Genomic DNA, 24572 nt, shown 5'->3' on the forward strand with positions numbered 1-24572 from the left:
ACAACCAAAGAAAAGAAACCAGTTGACCAAACAAACAAAACCCCAAAGTAACAAAAATAAAAACACTTGTAAACCTAATACAGCATTGTATGCTGACCTGATTGTAAGATGTCAGACAGCCCTGCGCTCCAGTCTCTGGTGTGACTGATTGCCTTTGTGATTTTGGACAGATTGGCAGTCTCTCTGAACTTCCATTCTTCTGTAAGTGGCCTCATACTACCTACCTTGTCTATAAAGGTGTGGTGAAATAAACAGGGTATCTATGGGAGAGGGCCTGGCCCAAATTATCCAGATATGTTTTATTTAAGAGCTATTAAACATTTTATCTCTCATATTTACCTGCTTTTCCACTCACCTCACCTTAGCCCAACCCCTGAAAGGTGCCTTGGCCTGGGGAAGTACTAATCTAAAGGATTTATTTGCTGTGTAAATCCTGATATGTCATCTCTCTAATTGTTTCATCCCTAGGATGTCATTAGAGAGAATACCAGCTGGGAAAATTTGCAAAGACCCCCACGGCATCCATGAATACAGTGTGTCCTCATAAAACCAGTGCTTTAAAAATAGCTACATTGTACTGAGAGAATTAAGTAACCAAAAATTGAGGCTAATTTTTGCATCTGAAGGAATGGAGCTGCGTTAATTATTTATGAAACTTATTCTGAAGTGGTCCTGAGTTCTAAAATTCTCAAGAACACGGGCAGAGTACAGTATGCAATGTTCTCTGAGGCAGATGATCCAGGCTTCTCAAGTTAGGAGGTCTCATTGGAAGCAGTTATGATGCTGAATTGTTTTATGGTTTTACTCTTCTAAAAGAGGCTCTTTTAAGCCCACAGAGCAGAACAAGCTGGCCTATCTCTGAGCACCGGGGCTAGATCCAAAGCGCAACAACTTTTTTTCTTTTCTAACAAAACAAACGTAAACAATATTTCCTCTAAAATTGAAAAAAAAAAGAAAAAGAAAGCAGTGCAGAATAGTCCGAGAAACAGTTAAAAGAAGGACACTTTTGGATTTTGTAAGAATTAAACTTTCATTCAGAACTTGAGTTGAATCTGTTTTAACTTGCATTCACTGAAGGCCTAGCCCCAGGTCTAGAAGAATGACTATAACATTCTCTGAAAGACTTTGAGCAAGCCCTGGGAGTTGGTGATGGACAGGGAATCCTGGTGTGCTGCAGTCCATGGGGTTGCAAAGAGTCAGACATGACTGAGCGACTGGACTGAACTGAAAGACTTTCCTTTGTTTTCCACATTTAAGTTGAGTGATGGAAGAAACACAAGCTGGAATCAAGATTGCCAGCAGAAATATCAATAACCTCAGATATGTAGATGACATCACCCTTACGGCAGAAAGTGAAGAGGAACTCAAAAGCCTCTTGATGAAAGTGAAAGTGGAGAATGAAAAAGTTGGCTTAAAGCTCAACATTCAGAAAACGAAGATCATGGCATCTGGTCCCATCACTTCATGGGAAATAGATGGGGAAACAGTGGAAACAGTGTCAGACTTTATTTTTGGGGGCTTCAAAATCGCTGCAGATGGTGATTGCAGCCATGAAATTAAAAGACGCTTACTCCTTGGAAGGAAAGTTATGACCAACCTAGATAGCATATTCAAAAGCAGAGACATTACTTTGCCAACAAAGGTCCGTCTAGTCAAGACTATGGTTTTTCCTGTGGTCATGTATGGATGTGAGAGTTGGACTGTGAAGAAGACTGAGCACCAAAGAATTGATGCTTTTGAAGTGTGGTGTTGGAGAAGACTCTTGAGAGTCCCTTGGACTGCAAGGAGATCCAACCAGTCCATTCTGAAGGAGATCAGCCCTGGGATTTCTTTGGAAGGAATGATGCTAAAGCTGAAACTCCAGTACTTTGGCCACCTCATGCGAAGAGTTGACTCATTGGAAGAGACTCTGATGCTGAGAGGGATTGGGGGCAGGAGGAGAAGGGGACGACAGAGGATGAGATGGCTGGATGGCATCACCGACTCGATGGACGTGAGTCTGAGTGAACTGTGGGAGTTGGTGATGGACAGGGAGGCCTGGCGTGCTGCGATTCATGGGGTCGCAAAGAGTCAGACGTGACTGAGCGACTGAACTGAACTGAACTGAACTGATGGGGGAATTTCTTGCTGGTCCAGTGGTTAAGATTCGGTGCTTTAACTGCTGTAGGTCCTGGTTTGACCCCTGGTTGGGGAATTATGATCCCATAAGCCTTGAGATGCCACCAAAAAAACTAAATAAAGAAATTGAGTGAGTGATGCAGTAGGATTCTCTTTCCAATCTGAATGGACTTAGAAGCATGGATGAACATACAGTGTGTACAAAGCTGTTAGCATGGCTGAGGAATAAGCTTAGATCTCATTGCAACAGATATAAATCTTATAGAATAAAGGACCTGGGGCTAAGGTGACTTTAAAATTTTAAACAGCATTCATTATGACAAACTTTTATTGTCTTAGAATTTATTTGTGTTCTAGGCGTTCAAAGCACCTTATTTATTCTGAGAGATGGAATCAGTTTTACGATGATAATTAACTCTTCAACAGATGAGAAAATTGATGCCTGATGTTATGACTTGATCTCTTCTGCTCAGCTAGAGCAAGGAGTTTAATCTCTGACTTGACTGTGTTGTAGCTGCAGAGCAAGGATCACAGGCTTTGGAGTCAGTTTCTGCTATTTATATGCTTTGACCTTGGGGAAATCACTAGTGATTCTTAAAATTTAATGTGCATACAAATCACCTGTGAATTCTGCATCTGTAGGTTGGTGAAGCCTCAGGTTCTGTATTTCTAACAAACTCCTAGGTGATGCCGGTGGTCTGATAGCCATGCTTTGAGGACAGAAATCTACTGAAATCTTAATTTTCTCATATGTGAAATAGGACTTGGGAAGACTGTTAGGAATATTAAATGAGTCAGTGGGGTGCGGCATCTGGCACTTAGAAGGATTACCACAAATATAAAGGACCTACTCCTCCTTTCCCCCTATTTTGTTCCTGTGTGTGCTTAGTTGCTCAGTTGTGCCCAACTCTTTGTGACCCCAGGGACTGTAGCCTGCCAGGTTCCTCTGTCCGTGGGATTCTCCAGGCAAGAATACTGGAGTAGGTTTCCATGCCATCCTCCAGAGGATGTCCCCAATTCAGGTTTCGAACCCTGGTCTCCTGCAAAGCAGGTGGATTATTTGCCATCTGAGCCACCAGGGAAGCCCTATTTTGTTCCTACCTAGCTCAATAGCTTGTTCAACTCTCAAGTTTCCTCAGCCCCAGTTTTCACTGGGTTCACTTCCATATTTGTGTGGCTTAATCAGGTTCATGGCAGAAAGGTATGTATAAATAACTAAGAATCCTCCTCTGTTCTCTTTCTCCAAGTCAGTGTCTTACATGACATCCAATGTAACATGAAAAATCTCTGCCAAATACAAATGCTCAGAATTGACATGCAATTTGTTTAAACTGGTTTTCAACCTTTACCATTAATAAAAGATAACTGTTTGGATCACAAAATAAAACTCAATTATGTTGGTATTAGAGACAGTTTTAAAATAGTTTAAAAATGGTTAAAAATAAAAGGATGGGCAAATGTCCTAGATTTATAAATTGCCAACATCTGTTGGATAATTGAAAAAGCAAAAGAGTTCCGAAAAACATCTACTTCTGCTTTATTGGCCATACCAAAGCCTTTGACTATGTGGATCAAAACAAACTGTGGAAAATTCTTAAAGAGATGGGAATACCAGACCACCTGACCTGCCTCTGAGAAACCTATATGCAGGTCAAGAAGCAATAGTTAGAGCTGGACATGGGACAACAGACTGGTTCCAAATCAGGAAAGGAGTATATGTCAAGGCTGTATATTGTCACCCTGCTTTTTTAACTTCTATGCAGAGTACATGATGCAAAATGCTGGGCTGGATGAAGCACAAACTTGAATTAGGATTGCCAGGAGAAATATCAATAACCTCAGATATGCAGATGACACCACTCTTATGGCAGAAAGTGAAGAAGAGCTAAAGAGCCTTTTGATGAAAGTGAAAGAGGAGAGTGAAATAGTTGGCTTAAAACTCAGCATTCAGAAAACTAAGATCATGGCATCTGGTCCCATCACTTCATGGCAAATAGATGGGGAAACAATGGAAACAGTGACAGACTTTATTTTCTTGGGCTCCAAAATCACTGCAGTTGGTGACTGCCGCCATGAAATTAAAAGACGCTTACTCCTTGGAAGGAAAGTTATGACCAACCTAGATAGCATATTCAAAAGCAGAGACATTACTTTGCCAACAAAAGTTTGTCTAGTCAAGGCTATGGTTTTTCCAGTAGTCATATATGGATGTTAGAGTTGGACTGTAAAGAAAGCTGAGCGCCGAAGAATTGATGCTTTTGAACTGCAGTGTTAGAGAAGACTCTTGAGAGTCCCTTGGACACCAAGGAGATCCAACCAGTCCATCCTAAAGGAAATCAGTCCTTAATATTCATTAGAAGGACTGATGCTGAGGCTGAAACTCCAGTACTTTGGCCACCTGATGCAAAGAACTGACTCCTTGGAAAAGCCCTGATACTGGGAAAGATTGAAGGCAGAAGGAGAAGGGGATGACAGAAGATAAGATGGTTGGATGGCATCACCGACTCAATGGACATGAGTTTGAGCAGGCTCTGGGAGTTGGTGATGGACAGGGAGGACGGGTGTGCTGCAGTCCATGGGGTCACAAAGAGTTGGACATGACTGAGTGACTGAACTGAACTGAAATGATAAATTTCCTTTCTCTGTGTCCTCGTAAAAACATAGGCGTTTCTTTGTTAGTAGGCACACTGTGGTGTAGTTACCTGTTCATGTGTCCAAGACAGGGGTATTGTATTTGACTTAAAAAAATCTTTAAAGTCAAATACTTAGCACATTTTCTGGAATAAAATGACACCTCATTAAGTTCTTTGTAAAAAGAATAGGCAAAAGCATACTAGACAATTCAAACATAAATTGGGGGTTCTAATTTTATCAGACAAATTTAGAATTCAATTCACAAACTGTTCCAGAAAGCAGAAGAGGAGGGAACACTTGCCAATCCATCCTCTAAGGCCAGTTTTATGGCGCCCCACTCTGATATTCTTGCCTGGAAAATCCCATGGACGGAGGAGCCTGGTGGGCTGCAGTCCATGGAGTCGCTAAGAGTGGGACACGAATGAGTGACTTCACTTTCACTTTTCACTTTCATGCATTGGAGAAGGAAATGGCAACCCATTCCAGTATTCTTGCCTGGAGAATCCCAGGGACGGGGGAGCCTGGTGGGCTGCCGTCTATGGGGTGTCACAGAGTCGGACATGACTGAAGTGACTTAGCAGCAGCAGCTAGGCCAGTTTTAACTGGATACCAAAACCAAAGACATTGCAAGAAAAGAAGACTACAGGTCAGTCTCTTATGAATATAGGTGCAAACTCATTCTCAACAAAATACTAGTAAAAGTGTTTGATAAAATCCAGTTTTTCTCAGGATAAAATTCCTGAACAAACTATGAACAGAAGAGAAGGTCTCCAAACTGATGAGGAACATCTATGAACACCTATGCCTAATGTACTGCTTAATGGTGAAGGAGTTATTGCTTTCCTTCTAAGATTAGGAACAAGACAAAGGTGTCACTTTTACCATTTTTAGTCAACACTGTACTGGGTGTTCCAGCTAGGAACAGTGTCTTGACCCATTCAGGCTGCTATTACAAAATGCCGTAAACGATGTGGCTTATGTGCTGTGCTGGGCTAAGTTGCCTCAGTCACGTCCGGCTTTTTGCGACCCTGTGGACTTTCTGGACCCAAAGTTCCATATAGTCAAAGCTATGGTTTTTCTAGTAGTCACGTGCAGATGTGGGAGCTGGGCAATAAAAAAGGCTGAGTGCCGAAGAATTGATGACTTTGAACTGTGATACTGGAGAAGACCCTTTAGAGTCCCTTGGACAGCAAGGAGATCAAACCAGTGAATCCTAAAGGAATTCAACCCTGAATATTCATTGGAAGGACTGATGTTGAAGCTGAAGCTCTAATACTCCTGCCACCTGATGCAAAGAGTCGACTCATTGGAAAAGACCCTGATGCTGGGAAAGATTGAAGGCAGGAGGAGAAGGGGATGACAGAGGATGAGATGGTTGGATGGCATCACTGACTCAGTGGACATGAGTTTGAGCAAACTCTGGGAGATGATGAAGGACAGGGAGGCCTGGCATGCTGCAGTCCATGGGGTCACAAAGAGTCAGACACAACTGAGTGACTGAACAACAACAATAATAACATGGGCTGAAGCCCACCAGGCTCCTCTGTCCATGGGATCCTCTAGGCAAGAATACTGGAGTGGGTTGCCATTCCCTCCTCCAGAGGATCTACCCTACCCAGGGATTGAACTCAAGTTTCTTATATCCCCTGGATTGGCAATCAGATTCTTTACCATGAGCATAGGTGGCTTATAAGTAACAGAAATTAATTTCTCGTAGTTGTGGAGGCTCAGTCCAAGATCAAGGAACTGGTGGTTCCATCTGTGAGAGCCCACTTCCTGCAGACAGCAGACCTTTTCCTGTGTCCTCACATGGCGGAAGGGGCGAAGAACCTCTCAGGCCTCACTTCTAAGGGTACAAATCCAGTTCATGAAAGCTCTGACTTCATGACTCAATCACCTCTCAAATGTTGCACCTTCTAATGTTGCACCATTGCCTTGGAGGTTAGGATTTCAACATACAAAGAGGGGGGAGAGACACAAATATTAAGTCTATAGCTGGTAATTAGGCAAGGAAAAGAAATAAAAGACATTCAGACTGGAATTGAAGAATAAAACTCTCTCTATTTGCAAGTATCGTGATTTGTATATAAAAAAACCACATGGAACCTACTAAAGACATGCTGGAGCTAATAATAAATTTTAGCACAGTTACAGGATACAAGATCAGTATAAAAATCAGTTGTATTTCAATATATTAGCAATAAGTAATCTGAAAATAAAAGTCAAAAACATTTCTCTTTATAATAGCATCAAAAAGGATAAAACAGGAATAATTTAAACAAAAGTGTTTAAGACGTGTATACTGAAAACTACAAAACATTGTTGAAGTAAATGAAAGAATATCTAAATAAATAGATATCCCGTGTTCATGAACTGAAAAACTTAATATGTTAAAAATGGCAGTAGTCTAAGTTCCATAGATTCAACACAATTTCTATCAAAAATCCCAGATATTGACAAGGCAATCCTAAAATTTATGTGGAAAGGCAGGGAATCTATAATAGCCAAAGCAATCATGAGAAGAACAATAGTTGTAGGACTAATACTTGGAATTTCAAAACTTATTGCAAAGTTGTAGTAACCAAGACAGTATGTGAAGCAAAAGTCGCCCAGTTGTGTCCAACTCTTTGCAACCCCATGGACTGCAGCCTGCCAGGCTTCTTTGTCCATGGAATTCTCCAGGCAAGAATACTGGAGTCCGTTGCCATTTTTTCTCTAAGACATTATGGCACTGCCATAAAAATAAGCATAAAAATCAATGGAATAGAATTTGGAGTCCAGAACTAAATTCTAACTTATATGGACTTGACTTTTAAAAAAGACACCAAGACAATTAAATGGGGAAAGTAATAGCCTTACAACAAATGGTACTGGAGAAACTAGATCCGTATGCACAAATGGCCACAGGAAAGAAGGAGAGAAGCATGGAATGAATTCTCCTTCAGAATCTAGAAGGAACCAATGCTGCCCAGACCTTGGTTTTAGACTCCAGAGCCATGAAAGAATGCATTTCTATTATTTTGAGCCAACAAGTTTGTGGTAACTTGTTTCAGCATCCCTAAGAAACTAACAGATTTTGGTACTGGAAAACGTAGTGTTGGAATAAATACCTGAATGTGTGGAGTTGGGTTTGGAATTGAGGGATGTGTAGAGGTTGGAAGAATTTTGAGGTGCATGATAGAAAAGTTCTGGGTTGAATATTAAAGGTGATTCTGTTGTGAGTTCAGAAGAAAGTGAAAAGCACAGTAGAGAAAAGATTCTCTCATCTTAGCAAGTACATATATCATAGTGAATAGAATGTCAATAGAAATACGAATGTTAAAGGTGCTTCTGATGAGATCTCAGAAGAAAATGAGGAGCATATTTTGAAAACTGGAGGGAAAGCAATCTTTGTTACAGAGTGGCAGAAAACTTGGCTGAATTGTGTTCTACTATTGGGTAGAGGGCAGAAAGTATAAGCAATGAACTTGGATATTGAACTGAGGAGATTTTAGCATGGTATTGAAGGTGTAGCCTTGTTTCTCCTTGCTATTTACAGAAAAATGAGAAGAATAAAATAAATTGAGGATTTATTAAGCTAAGTGGAACCAGCACTTGATGATTTGAGATGTTCTTGGCCTATCTAGATTGCAATGGATGCTGAAGTTAGAAAATTTATTGTTGGAAAAGCCTGCTCTGGAGAGAAGGCCAAGGATGTGACTGGGCAACATTTTATACAAGAGAATAAGTATATGACTCATGGGTCCCAATCAGTCATACCAGCTGAAACTAGGAGTAGAGGTGAGCTTATCCAGGAAGGATCTGTAGAGACCTTCTTATCTAATGGTGTTGATCCCCACGACATACACAGGAGGTCCACAAGGCTTTTGAGGATGTTATCCTGGAAGAAAGCACTACCAACTTGATTGAAGGGAACAGAGACAGGACAAATTGAGAGAAGGCTGTAGGTGTTCAAAAACTCTATAGGTGGAAACAGGCTAATAGGACTACTCAACTGCCAATGTTATTCATCAAAGAAAAGGAAAAATGACTCTGAAGCTGGTGAGGTCACTGAAGGCAGCACAGAGGCCAGCAGGGCTGCTGCTGTGTGTACACAGGCCAACAAAGCCCGAGCTGGGCCTAGAAGGTGGAGCTGCTGGCCCAGATGTTAGATGATTGATCTGAGATTGTTCTTCTTTAATATAGGTTTTTGCAGCTATAAATTTTTGTTGGGGGCCAGAGTGAGGTACTCCGCCCGTGACAAAGGTCATGAGGAAGGAGGCTCGACATTACGCAAAGGCGGGATCGAGCCTCAGGAGTCCCCCTGGAACTCCTCGAGCATCTACCCCCATAACCAGAGCCTGCCTACTTTACTACTTTGTGCTCTTACCTACACCTCTGACTTTACGGGGGGCTGTCCCCCACCACCTCTTTTGGAGAAGGAGTTAACTTAGAGCTCCAGTTTATAATAATTCCTGGGCGTGATAAGAGTGTTTTAACCTACAAACTCCTCTGAAGGTTCTCTGGCCTGCCTGACAGGCTTGTCCGGCCACATGTGATTGCTCACAGCCTCCCAACCGTGAGAGGCACGAGATGCTTTAAACCCTCTAAAAACAGGTTCTTTAGAGAAGTTAGAAAACTATAAGTATAGTGGGCTAATTAGAAATTGTGTTGGTGAAGGGTTTTTCATTTGTTGAGCCAATGTTTGTTGCTAAGTCTCCACATCCCCTGCCCTTACACACATTAATGAATATATAGAAGAAATAAGTATTAACCTTTGATATTAATCACGTTAGACCTTAGGCTAAGTAAATTCTTTCCTTAACTAAAACCCACTACACCCTCACCCTGTAGGAATGTAACTTTACTTGGGTGGCGTCTGTTTTGAGAATAATCAGCCCTGGAGAAATAAGTGTCCTGATTGACTGACCACTGTCACAAGGAGAGGGTCGTAAATTGTCAGCAGGCCGCCCTGGCCAGAAGATGATGTAACACCCCTAAGACCTCTGTATACATTTGTGTGAAGCACCTGACTTTAATAAAAGTCAGGACTGCTGTCCCCACGTGACTTTTGTATAACATCTTAGTGTATAAAAACAGACTCTGGAAAATAAAGAATTGGGATCAGTTTCTCGAAATACTGGTCTCCCCATGTCGCTCTCTCTCTCACTCTGGTTGAGTCTCCATCTGGAGCACGGAACCCGCCATGCTTACTAATTATGCCTGGGCTTCTAAGATCCGACCGGGGAGGCCTCAGTGTCTCCTCTCCTTCGAGAGAACGGAAGGACGCCTGCGGCCTACGTAAGTGGTGCAAACTTCTTGTCTTGAAGTTTTATTGGTCTCCCGCGTAAACCAAGCCACTCAGCCTCTTTTCTCCACTGAATTTTCCTACTGAGCTATCCTTATTCTATTACTCTTTATATCTTTAATTAATATCTAATTGAAGCTATTGTATCCTGATCCTCGCCGACGCCGTCTCTCCTTCGAGTACCCTGGATCAGCCGGGGCTGGTCCCCGGCAGGTGGCGCCCGAGACAGGGACTTTCGAAGGTAAGCTCCCCAAAGCAATCAGGGCCATCAGCCCTATTGCTCCCCGTTCTCGGAACAACTGGGTCACCAGCCCTCTTGTTCCCCCACGGAGCAGTTTGGGTGACCAGCCCTACTGCTCCTCCCTCGGAACAGTTTGGGCCATCAGCCTACTGTTCCTCCCCCGGAACAATCTGGGTCATCAGCCCTATTGTTCTTCCAATGCTCGGGACGGCTAGGACCCCACTCGAGGGTGCCGCGGACCCCCCTGTAGGATAGACAGGGCGAGAGGAGCGGGAAGTGTTGAAAGTGTTAAAGAGTTAGAGTTAGAGAGAGAAAACGGTTTCTGAAGTTAAAAGGCCAAAGAAAAGCCTGATCTTTTGAAAGCTAAAAGCTTTATCTTCTATTATATTTAACTTTCTGACATGGATAACACTGAAACTAAGAATGGCAACTCTTTATACAAGTAATCTTGAAACTGTTAAAGCTACTGTTAATTTAGATACTTGGGTGAAGGTGAAAAAAACAACTGAACACTTATCCTATAAATATGATTAAAAATGTTCTGGACCCTCGTCATGAGGCTGTGGGATGACCTATGGGAGAGGCTATAGCGGTGGATGGTAGTGGGTCTCCACCTTCTGCACAGATCATATTTTCTGCCATTGACGAAGAAAAGGAGGGAGACTGTGCTCTACCTCCGGAGGAAGGAGAGGGCTTACAGGACGCTGCGGCCGGGCGCCCTGGCGAGCCCCCTCTCCCTCTGCACAAACCTTTAAAAATTTGTCCAACAATTTCTGATTTAAGGTGACTACCCCACCTCCGCTTGCACCTCTCAGGGCCTAGGAATTCCCCAGTTTACATCCAAAGCCTCCCAGAGCATTGCCTAAGGTTGAAAAAGATTAAAAAGTTTTATTTTTAAAGAAAGGAGCTTTTAAAAAATACACAATATACAGAGCCTACTCCTTGCAGAAAAACCCCCTCAGGGGGGCTTCACCCAAGCAAAAAAAGAGAGAAAAAGAAAAAAGAAAAAAAGTGAAAAAGAAAAAAGGAAAGAAAATAGAGAAAGATCTAAAGATAGAAAAACTAAAGAGTGAAAAGGAGAGAGGAACGGAGGAGGAAGAAATCAGGGAATGCAGCAAGATAGAAAAAGGAAAAAAGGAAGTTAGAAAAAGAGATACAGAGAGAAAGAGAGGGAGGAGGAAAGAAAAAGTTAGAGAGAAAGATGGTAAAGGAAAGAAATGAAAGAAAGAGAAGACAGTAAGAAGGAAGAAGGGAGAATGAAAGAGGGAAACAAGAAGGAAATGATAGAAAGTAAAAGAGAAGAGAAGAGGAAGGAAAAAAGATAGAGTGAGGGAAAGAAAACTTGAGAAAGATTTAAAGAGAAGAAGGAAGAAAAAATCAGCAGAGGAGAGAGGAGAGGACTTACAGGACACTGTGGCCAGACGCCCTGGCGAGCTACCTCCCCCTCTGCGCAAACTTTTAAAAAAAACTTATCCACCACTTTCTGATTTGGGGCGATAGCCGCCGCCTCCGTTTGCGCCTTCCAGGGCCCAAGAGTTCCCCACTTTGCCCCCAAAGCCTCTCAAAGTGTTGCCTAAGCCTGAAAAAGATAAAAAGTTTTTTAAACAGTGGAGCTTTTAAAACAGACTGCATGCACAATATGCAGAGCGTGCTCCTTGGAGAAAACCCCCTCAGGGGGGTCTCACCCAGGCTAAGAAAAAAGCGGACCGGTAAGGGGATTTAGCAACAATTTTAACCCCGGACAAGCAGGTTACTCCAATTCCAACGGGAGTGGCTGGCCCCCTACCTGAGGGCATTGTAGGACTTGTGCTAGGGCGTAGCTCGCTTTCTTAAAAAAAAACAAAAGAAAGAAGAAAGAAAGAAAAAAAAAGAAAAAGAAAATTTCGGTGGTGCATGGTGTAGTAGATTCTGATTATATTGAGAAATTAAAGTTTTGTTCTCACCGCCTACTAAAACTGTGCAAATTAATAAAGGTCAAAGAGTAACACAGCTATCAGACAAGAAAAACCTTGACTTCTCAAGCTAAGAGCCACAGAGCATTTAGATTTAGTGATCTAGCTTTTTGGGTGCAGGAAATTACAGCTCCAAGGCCTTTAAAAGATCTTTTAATTCAAGAAAATAAAATGTCAGGGCTATTAGACACAGGAACAGATGTCTCTTAACATTGCTGGAAAAGACTGGCCCAGTCCCTGGCCCACACATACTACTAAAAATGAGTTGGTGAGATTAGAGAAAGTGATATGCGGGGTGAGAATGCTGTAGAAAAAAAAAAAAAAAGGTGAGGGAGAGTTTAAAACCTTGAAGAGTAGTGAGTTCCCTGTTGCTGGAAGTATTCAAGCAAAGATTAGATGGTTGCTTGTCATCTAAAAAGCTATAGACCAGATTTAGGTTACAAAACAAAAACTGGAGAAGCTTATAAAGATGTTGTGCAACACCTCTTTACTTGCTTCTCATATTTAGGTGCCAAAAGTTTTGAAAACTGACAATGCCCCTTTGAAGCTGCGGAGAGATTGTTTACTAACTTTAAATGATTTCCAAAAATTATTAGGGGACATTAATTGGATACGCCCACATTTAAAACTGACTACTACAGATTTAAAGCCTTTATTTGATTGCTTAGAAAGCGATCTTAATTCCAGTTCTAAGAAAAAGTTGACTAATGAAACAGGCTCTTGTCAAAGAAGATGAGACTTTAAATGATCAGTTAATTAAGATTAATATTACCAAAAGATGAGATTAAATTATTCTTGCCACAAAACATACACCTACAGGGTGCTTGTGACAAAAAGGCCCATTGGTTCCATCTACCAGTGACCCCAAGAAAAATAGTTTTATCTTATCCCAGCTTGGTGGCACAATTAATTATAAAAGGAGGAAAAAAGAAGTGTGGAACTTTTTAGAAAAGAAGTAGCAAATATAGTAATTCCATTCAATAAGGATCAACTACAAGTCTTTTACAAAGTAGTGATGATTGGCAAGTTGCCCTGATAGATTTCAGGGGTCAAATTTTGTTTCATTTGCCCTCAAGCCCCCACAGTAGTTAAAAGTTCAAAAATGTTAGATTGGCATTTTGAGGGTACATGTGGAACTTTCCAACCCTATGTAGTTCCTACGCTCCCCTTTACCCTATGGGGGAGGGACGTGCTATCTCAACTAGGAGATACTCAGAGAAGGGTTTTCTCAATTTCTTAGTTATCAACAGGCTGTACAATTAATACTATATATATTATTATAAATACATAATATAAATATATTTGCCTAATTACAGTTTGCCTAATTAGATAAGGGTATAAATAAAATATAATAAAGGTATACCTAATTCTATTTATAGATCTATACTTAATTAATTTGTATATAAATTAGTATGTATACTATATATGCATATTATATATATACTGTATAATTAAATATATATTACAGTAATATAATGTGTGTGGCTGATATTAATTGGTATGGTTTGATGTGCTGTGATGATATATGCTCTATATACTGTATAATTATATATGTGTGACATGTGCTATTACAGTACATTGGTTTGTGTTGGCTGGTATTAGCTGTGTACATGTTGTATTGCTGTAATATATATTAATTAACATATTAATTATGAAGATTAATTCAAGTATATTGATTATGTCAATAAGTTTATACTTGTTGCCATGTATAAATACATATATAAATACATTTTGCATTTAGATATATCTGTACACCAAAATGAGATAAGGAGGTTATGCATTTATTATTTAAATTTATACAGAGACCTAAACTAAACATTAGACCTAAATTAACATATCCCAAAATTTATGCTGTTAAAATGTAAATTTTAAAAATTTAAAAAATTAAATTGACAACTGCTTGACAATTCTTTTACCATAAAACCCCCATAGGTGTAATTGGGGTAGCCAGACAAAAAATTGGTTTTATGGCAAAACAGCCCCCTAGAATGGGTCCATCTCCCCGCCCAAGCTAAAAAGGTAGCGGCTTCTTATCCGGGATTGATAGCTACTTTGATATTAAAGGAAAAAAGCAGAGCATTAAATTATTTGGTAAAGAGCCATCAGAAATTGTAATTCCATATAATAAGGAACAACTTGATGCTCTTCTAATGTTTGAAAATTGGCAGATTGCTATAGGAAACTATTTTGGTCAAAATTTTTGCATCATTTACCTTCACATGTTTTGCTAAATTTTATATCCAGACATCCAGTTATTTTTCCTGTCAGATGTAAACAATCTCCTATTCCAAATGCTCAGATAGCCTTTACTGACGGGTCAACAAATGGTAAAGCCTCCATAGTTACTAAAAATCACCAAAAGGTTTTAGAAACACGGGAAACTTTAGCTCAAAGAGCTGAAATAACAGCAGCCATAGAGGCTTTTGCTGTGTTTGGAGATGAGGAATTTAACCTTTATTCTGATTCTCAGTATATTGTCAGGTTGTTTCCACACATTGAAACTGCGGTTTTTGTCTGAAAATAAAACTACCATATTTCATTTGTTAACTAAATTACAGCAACAAATTTGGAAAAGAAATAAAATATTTTTCATTGGACACATTCGGGCTCATTCCGGATTGCCCGGCCCTTTAAATGCCTTTAATGATTTGGCTAACTTGTTAACCAGAAATACAGTGGCTACTGTGATTGAGGAGGCCAGAGCCTCTCACTCACTTCATCATCAATATGCTACCGCTTTAAGATATCAATTCCAAATTCCCAGAGAAACTGCTAGGGAGATTGTGCGTTCTTGCTTATATTGCCCCACTGTTTATAATAGTCTACCTACGGGAGTTAATCCTCATGGTCTCAAACCTAACGTACTCTGGCAGATGGATGTAACTCATGTCTCTTCATTTGGAAAACTGTCCTTTGTTATACCTTTTCTCATGTCATTATTGCAACTTCTCGTACTGGAGAGGCAGTTAAAGGTGTTATACAACATCTTTTTACTTGTTTTTCATATTTGGGCCTACCAAAAGCTCTGAAAACTGACAATGCTCCTGCTTACACTTCTAAGTCTTTTCAGGAATTTTGTATAAAGTTTCAAATTAAACATAATACAGGCATCCCTTACAATCCCCGGGGACAAGCCATTGTGGAAAGAGCACATCAAACATTAAAGCTTCAAATTCAAAAATTAAAAGAAGGGGAGTTTAAGTATAGCTCTCCCCATCAAATCTTGCAACATGCTCTTTTTGTAATAAATATTCTAAATGCTGATCTGGCTGGAACTACTGCAATGCTTCGTCATTGATGCCTGGAGCAATTAAATGCAAAACCATTAGTTAAATGGAAGGACCTCCTCTCAGGACAATGAAAGGGTCCTGACCCATTATTAACTAGCGGTCGAGGATGTGCTTGTATTTTTCCACAGGATGCAAATTCTCCAATTTAGATCCGGGACAGGTTGATTCTCCATGTTGCAGACCCCCAGACATCCAGTTCCCCCATTGCTTCGATCACAAAAGAGGAGCCCGCCGGCAGGGGAGACAAGATAAACATCGAGATCCCGGCGAGACTGACAGGGCAGCTGCAGCGTGAACTCCAACCAGAAAATAATTCTACTTATTCTGTTTTAGCTTATCCACCCTCGCCTTATGTTTTCCTTTTTACTAATGACTCCAACAAACTTAATGTAGGCATGAATTATTCAGGTGGACCTAACATAGTGACTTGTGAACAATGTATGCTTTCATCTTATTTAAACCCTCAATGTAATGTTTGCTCCTTTGTGGTGTTACAATGCCCATCCTATCTTATGGTGCCTATATGATAGCTATGGTCTTACTGTGTTACAACAACTGCAGGATTTAATGCGATCGCGACCAGGTTTGTGGTCTTGCTTATCTTAGGAATATCAGCTTTAATAGCAGCAATTAGTTCTGTTACTGCAGCAGCAATATCATTGACTCAACAAGTGCATACTGCCCAATATGTTGATACCATGTTTAAAATTGTCTTTTTAACTCTAGCAACTCAGGAAGCTATAGATAGGAAATTAGAGATGAGAGTAGACGCCTTAGAAGAAGCAATTATGCATATTGGGACTGAGTTACAGGCTTTGAAAGTGAAGATGGCTTTGACGTGCCACGCTGATTACAGGTGGATATGCGTGACATCTTTGAAGGTAAACGAGACAGATTATGAATGGGAAAAGATTAAAAATCATATCTCAGGTGTTTGGAACAGTTCTGATATTGGCCTGGACTTAGGGAAACTTCATAATCAAATACAGACCTTGGAACACTCTCGACTGGATTTTACCGCCACTGGAGCAGCTAATGATTTTTTTAACACCTTCTCTAACTTTATTTCTGGAAAAAATATTCTGTCTAATATCCCTAGTCTCTAATCCTACTTCTCATAATCATTCTTCCTTGTATTGTCAGGATTCTCCGGCAGAGCATTCGGAGGCTCGCGACTGAGCTGCATCTGGCTGTTTTAAGAAATAAAAAAGGGAGAGATGTTGGGGGCCAGAGTGAGGTACTCCGCCCGTGACAAAGGTCATGAGGAAGGAGGCTCGACATACGCAAAGGCGGGATCGAGCCTCAGGAGTCCCCCTGGAACTCCTCGAGCATCTACCCCCATAACCAGAGCCTGCCTACTTTACTACTTTGTGCTCTTACCTACACCTCTGACTTTACGGGGGGCTGTCCCCCACCACCTCTTTTGGAGAAGGAGTTAACTTAGAGCTCCAGTTTATAATAATTCCTGGGCGTGATAAGAGTGTTTTAACCTACAAACTCCTCTGAAGGTTCTCTGGCCTGCCTGACAGGCTTGTCTGGCCACATGTGATTGCTCACAGCCTCCCAACCGTGAGAGGCACGAGATGCTTTAAACCCTCTAAAAACAGGTTCTTTAGAGAAGTTAGAAAACTATAAGTATAAGTATAGTGGGCTAATTAGAAATTGTGTTGGTGAAGGGTTTTTCATTTGTTGAGCCAATGTTTGTTGCTAAGTCTCCACATCCCCTGCCCTTACACACATTAATGAATATATAGAAGAAATAAGTATTAACCTTTGATATTAATCACGTTAGACCTTAGGCTAAGTAAATTCTTTCCTTAACTAAAACCCACTACACCCTCACCCTGTAGGAATGTAACTTTACTTGGGTGGCGTCTGTTTTGAGAATAATCAGCCCTGGAGAAATAAGTGTCCTGATTGACTGACCACTGTCACAAGGAGAGGGTCGTAAATTGTCAGCAGGCCGCCCTGGCCAGAAGATGATGTAACACCCCTAAGACCTCTGTATACATTTGTGTGAAGCACCTGACTTTAATAAAAGTCAGGACTGCTGTCCCCACGTGACTTTTGTATAACATCTTAGTGTATAAAAACAGACTCTGGAAAATAAAGAATTGGGATCAGTTTCTCGAAATACTGGTCTCCCCATGTCGCTCTCTCTCTCACTCTGGTTGAGTCTCCATCTGGAGCGCGGAACCCACCATGCTTACTAATTTTGCCTGGGCTTCTAAGATCCGACCGGGGAGGCCTCAGTGTCTTCTCTCCTTCGGGAGAACGGAAGGACGCCTGCGGCCTACGTAAGTGGTGCAAACTTCTTGTCTTGAAGTTTTATTGGTCTCCCGCGTAAACCAAGCTACTCAGCCTCTTTTCTCCACTGAATTTTCCTACTGAGCTATCCTTATTCTATTACTCTTTATATCTTTAATTAATATCTAATTGAAGCTATTGTATCCTGATCCTCGCCGATGCCGTCTCTCCTTCGAATACCCTGGATCAGCCGGGGCTGGTCCCCGGCAAATTTTCCTTTGAGCACGGCCTTAAACTGTGTCTCATACGTTTTCAGATATTGGATTTTTCATCTTCATTCATCTCAAGGTATTTCTAACTTCTCTTGTGATATCTTCTTTGACTTAAATTGGTTATTTTGGAGTATGTTATTTAATTTCCACATATTTGTCAGTTCCCCAAATTTCCTGGTGTGTTGATGTCTAACTTAATTTCATTGTGGTAAGGAAACATACTTGTTATAATTTCAGTCTCTTTAAATTTTTGAGGCTTGTTCTGTGACATACCTGCATACCTCAAAATATTGTAGATTTGGTTTCAAATGACCGCAATAAGGTAAGTATCACAAAAGGTGAGTCACACAAATATTTGGGTTTCTCAATGCACAATCTTCACACTATTCTGTAATCTGTTAAGTGTGCAATAACATTGTGTCTTTAAAAAATCAAGGTTCATTCCTTCATTGTAAAATACTTTATTGATAAAAAAAATGTTGACCCTTATCTGAGCCATTGGAACGTTCTTTTTGCTAAGATGGTCTTGCCTCAGTGTTGATGATTCCTGTGTGATCAGGGTGGTGATTGCTGAAGACTGGGGTGCCTGTGGTAATTTCTTAAAATAAGAAAATTTGAAGTTTGTTGTATCAGTTGACTCTTCCTTTCATGAATGACTCCTCTTTAGCATGCAATGCTATTTCACAACATTTTACCAACAGTGGAACTTCTTTCAAAATTGGAGTCAATCTTCTCAAACTCTGCCACACCAGGAGTAGTTTCCATCTCAGAAAACCACTTTATTTGTTTATTCATAAGAAGCAACTCTGTATCTATTAAAATTTTATCTTGAGATTGCAGCAACTCAGTTCCATTTTCAGTTTCCACTTCTAATTTTCACTCTTTTGCTATTTCTACCTCATTTGCAGTTACAATAGTAACATCAAAGATCACTGATTATATATCACGGTAGCAAATGTAACAATAGTGAAAAATTTGAAATATTGTGAGAATTACAGAAATGTAACACAGAGACACTAAGTGAGCAAATGCTGTTGGAAAAATGATGCTGATAAACTTGCTCAATGCAAGGTTACCACAAGCCTTCAATTTGTTAAAAACCTGGTATCTATGAAGAGCAATAAAATGAAACATAATACAATTAGTATGCCCATAATATATTCTATTGTAGAGAATGTTTCATGTGCACTTGGATGAATGTGTATTGTGCTGCTGTTGAGTGGAATGTTTTATATGTATCTGCTGTATTTAGTTGGCTTATAATGTCGTTTGAGGTCTGTTTTCTTGTTGATCTTCGGACAAGTTGGACACATCCTGCCTGTCTTTGTTTATGTGGGGCTTGAAGCCACACCAGATAGTTTATACTGAAAATGTGTTTCATGGCGAGTGTGTTGGGACATGGAGTATCAGTTTGATATCTGAAAGGACTGGGAATTGAGTAACCAAGGCCAGCCATATGACCTTTGCTGATTTTAATCTCTATCCTTAGCTATAATAAATTATAATCATGGGCATAACAGTCTAGAGATAAATTTCCAATGAATAATGAACTCACACAAATCATTAAACACACACGAAAACCAGTCTCTGAATAAGAGTCATCAAAAACAACAAAATGTAAGATCAGACCAACAGATATTGAAAACATCAGATGCAGAAATAAGAATGTCTAGTATTTTTGAGGAAATGAGAGAAAAATTTTAAAATGTGAATAAAGAGAAAGAGACTATTAAAAAATGACCAGACTTAAAGAGGAATCAAATTACATATTTTTCTTTAAAGAAGAAGATGCAATTGAAATGGAATGCTAAATGTAAATGAGAAGTTTAGAGACAGATGTAGAAAATTACTGAATTGGAAAAAAGACTTAAAGAAATTAGCCAAAAATCTGCAGAGAAGTGAAGATATGGACAGTATGAAAGAGTTCAAGATAAAAAGGGTAAGTATATTGTGCATCTAACTGGAGTCCCAGCAAAAGAAAATAGAGATAATGGAAGTTAAGAGAGAATGGATTTTCCAGAATTAAAGATATAAATTCACAGATTCAGGAATTATAACCAATCTTAAACAGAATAAGTAAAAATCAAGTCTATAATACCTAGACATGTTCTAGTAAAACTGAGAACACCAACCATGAAGTAAAGATCTTAAAAACAGCCAGATATAAAAGAAAGATGGTAACAATAACCCTGTGTACGAGACAGCAAAAGAGACACTGATGTATAGATCAGTCTTATGGACTCTGTGGGAGACGGAGAGGGTGGGGAGATTTGGGAGAATGGCATTGAAACATGTATAATATCATGTATGAAACGAGTCGCCAGTCCAGGTTCGATGCATGATACTGGATGCTTGGGGCTGGTGCACTGGGACGACCCAGAGGGAGGGTATGGGGAGGGAGGAGGGAGGAGGGTTCAGGATGGCGAACGCGGGTATACCTGTGGCGGATTCATTTCGATATTTGGCAAAACTAATACAATATTGTAAAGTTTAAAAATAAAATACAATTTAAAACTTAAAAAAATAAAATAAAAGACAAATCACATACAAGGAAACGATAGATTGTAACCTGACATCGATGGAAACCAGAGATGACAGAATATCTTCAAAATGCTGAAAGCAAATCACTGTCCACTTTGAATTGTATGTCCAGGAAAATAGTCTTTCAAAATGAAAGGTGAAGTACATGAAATAAAAGACATTTTCAGACACTCAAAAATGGAGTTTTCACTAAAGAAACTTCCCAGGGGTATACTCAGGAAAAAGAAAATAGCCTGAAAAGGAAGTTCTGCATGAATTTTGAGCCAAGAAAGTCAGGTAGGTTGTTCTAAATAGTCATCAATTATATAAAACAATAAAATTGTTTAATATTTGGAGTTAAATGTAAAAAGGAAAATGCCAGACTATAATAGTGTAAGGAGTGTAACTGAAGTGTAAGGAGTGATTGGAAGTAAAGTATTCTAATATCCTGTTCAGAAAAAGGATGGAGACATTGGCTTTGTTAAGGAGCATATACAAAATTTAAATTTAACTACTAAAGAAATGAAATAGAGTATGCTGTTTCAAAATCATTAGAGGGAAAAAAAGAAATGAGGGAAAAAATCTTCTCAAACAGATGAAACATAGAGAAATGGAAACAAATAAATACATAAAATAAAATAATGGAACTAATTACAAATGTATCAGATTCTCAACAAATTTAAGTTAGAAGCACATTTGGTTAAAATATGTATAGGTATCCAGAAAGGTCCTCAAATAGGATGCATCCAGCTATAGATCTCAGACAAAAACTGTTTTCCAAAGTAGCTGGGACACATGAAAGGCAAAAGCCAACCGTTCTAGTTTGAGACAATGGAAATAGGGTGCCACAGCTGGAGAGAGGTACCTCCCAGGCCCTTGTTGGTACCACAGTGCGAATGTATGCAGCTGTGGTGGGAAAGAAGGGAGAGGAGATGGCATTGAATAGGAAACATACAGACAGTGCATTCTTGTGGGCAGTACACATGTGCATGCACGTGCGCGTACACACACACACACACACACACACACACACACATTGTGTTGTAGGAAGCTACACTAAGATTCAGGGCAAATACCTGTTAGCCCAGGAACCGCCCCAACTAAACTTCCCTGAAAGTTGCTAGGCCAGGAAGAACTCATGTCATTCAAAATGAATAATCACAAAAAAAAAAGGAACCAGTGCGTGCATGCTAAGTTGCTTCAGTCATGTCCAACTCTGTGACCCTAGGGACTATAGCCCACCAGGCTCCTCTGGCCATGGGACTCTCCAGGCAAGAATACTGGAGTGGGTTACCATGCTTTTCTCCAGGGGATCTTCCTAACCCAGGTGTTGAACTCGTGTCTCTTTTCTCCTGCATTGATAGATGGGTTCTTTACCACTGGTGCCACCTGGGAAGCCCCTTGAATGGCTTCTAGTGTATCATTTTGGAATATTCATACCATTCACCTAGAAAACTAGCATGATACTCATTCAAACATTTTTTTGCGTATGTAATAGACATAGAAACATAAATATTAAACTTAATCTCAATTTTTTAGAAAAGACAGAAGAATCATCATTTTGTAGATGTCATTGCATGTGAAGTCAGAATAATTAATAATTTCCTGGTTGAATCTAATGTGAAATGAACAGACAAGAGGGTGATTCAGCAATTTTACTTCAACCCAACTGTGATATTTATTGAGCTCTAAGTGTATGCAAGGCACCACACTGGGCTTTTCAGAGAATGCAGATGCTGACGAGGAGTTATTTGACACTTGTTGAACACCCATTTTATTCCAGACATTAGTCTAAGCACTTTGTACATATTTTCTCACTTAATACCCTTGCAAGGAAACATCCTGATCTCAACTTTAAGGTGAAGGCTATTCCTCAGTTAAATAACTTGTCCAAGAGTGACTAGGTGATGGTATACCAGTTTTTGAGGCTTTTCTGAGGCCTTATTCTTTGTTCTTGGGGATGTACAGTCTAGAATACCTAAATATTGGGTCGAGTGAGATAGGTGGCTGCATCTGTCAAATGAGCCAGTGCTCTAGAGTTGAGAGGAAGAAGAGAACACTGGAAAAGCCTTCAGGAAGGAGGAAGCATTTTAATTTATTCCCCAAGAGTAAAAAGGCCTTTAAGGATAAATAAAACCTTGCTACTTTTAAAGCATGTAAGCCAGCCCTAGCTAATTTATGACAAGGACCATCCCAGAGTGAGGTTAGTACACAACCTATATTACAAGTAAAAGGTGAGGAAAAACTAATGAAAGATGAAGACCCTCCCAAGAAAAACGTTGACCCTAACCAGATAAGAATAGTGACTAAACATGTCACCAAAACTTCAAAGAACTTACTCAAGTACTCAACAATGCTCAAAAAAAAAACAAACAAACAAACAAACACAAGCATTTAAGGAAGATGTAGATGTAGAGGATGATGTCAAACTTGTAGAATAATTGAACTGATAAAGGCTGAAGAAGAAAAGGTAGGAGGTGCTATAGATATAATTGTTATTTTTTATAGGTAAGCATCAGGATATATTGAAAATTCAGGAAAAGCCATCTGAGTACTTGTAAAGGCATGTGTATCAGGTAACTACTCCTGTACAACATATTACCATACAATTTAGAGATTTAATCTCAGATTAAAACTTGGTGATTTAAAACAACCACTTACCGTTTTTCATGAATCTATGCATTGGTTGATTTGTTCTGCTGATCAGAACTACTCTAGGCTTTCTCATGTATCTCTCGTCAACTAGCTGGCTGGCGGGTAGCTGGCTGGTCTACAGTCACTTCGGCCGGGGTGACTCAGCTCACCAGCATGCACTGTCACTTCCTCCAGCAGGCTAGACTGGACATGTTCTTATGGTGAGTAATAAAAACAATAGAGAGCACAGAAGATCACAAGTGCTTTTTCAAGTCTCTACTTGTATCAACTGCTAACATTCTGTTGGCTAAAGTAAGTCACTTGGCCAACCCTAGCTTCAAGGGGAGGAGACTTTACCTGTTATGAAGAGGGAACTGTAGAATCTCAGGGCAAAGGGAATGCCTGCAGAGGGAGGTGAAGAATTGGTGCCTTGAATTCAATCTCTCATAATATAAAAGTGAAAGTGAAAGTCACTCAGTTGTGTCCAACTCTTTGTGACCCTACGGACTGTAGCCCGCCAGGCTCCTCTGTCCTTGGAATTCTCCAGGCAAGAATACTGGAGTGGGTAGCCATTCCCTTCTCCTGGGGATCTTCCCAACCCAGGGATCAAACTCAGGTCTCCCACATTGCAGGCAGATTCTTTACCATCTGAGCCACAAGGGAAGCCCACCATAATATAAAAGTGAATACTAAAAGGACTAAGCAAATAATATGAAATTTTTTGGTTGGAAAAAGGAAAACAGGGCTAGAAAGTGAGAGGAAGTAGAAGCAGGAGTGATACTAGAAATGTTATTTAACAACCAGTAAGACACTGGCGAAGTAAGGCAAGGGCTTCCCTTGTGGCTCAGGTGATAAAGAATCTGCCTGCAATGAAAGAAACCTGGGTTTGATCCCTCGGTTAGGAAGATCCCCTGGAAAAGGGAATGGCTACCCACTCCAGTATTCTTGCCTGGAGAATTCCATGGACAGAGGAGCCTGGCAGGTTACAGTCCATGGGTTTGCAAAGAGTCGGACACGACTGAGTGACTAACACACACACACATAAACACACACACCAGGCACTGGTGAAGAAAAAAACTGTGAAAAGGTGGCTTAGATGGTAAAGAATCTGTCTGCAATGCAGAAGACCCAGGCTTGATCCCTGGGTCGGGAAGATCCCCTGGAGAAGGAAATGGCTACCCACTCCAGTATTCTTGCCTTGAGAAGTCCATGGACAGAGGAGCCTGGCAGGTTATAGTCCGTGGGGTTGCAAAGAGTCGGATACAATCGAGGGACTAACATTAAGGCACTGGCACCCACCAATCAGAACTACATTGGCTACTATAGGAGTAGGGTCTTGGTGGTCATCAGCTGTGTCAGACATTGATCCTTTTGTCG

Source organism: Bos grunniens, chromosome 11, assembly GCF_055505025.1.
Source record: "Bos grunniens cultivar Pamir isolate PY7600 chromosome 11, Bosgru_T2T1.0, whole genome shotgun sequence".
Classification (NCBI taxonomy): Eukaryota; Metazoa; Chordata; class Mammalia; order Artiodactyla; family Bovidae; genus Bos; species Bos grunniens.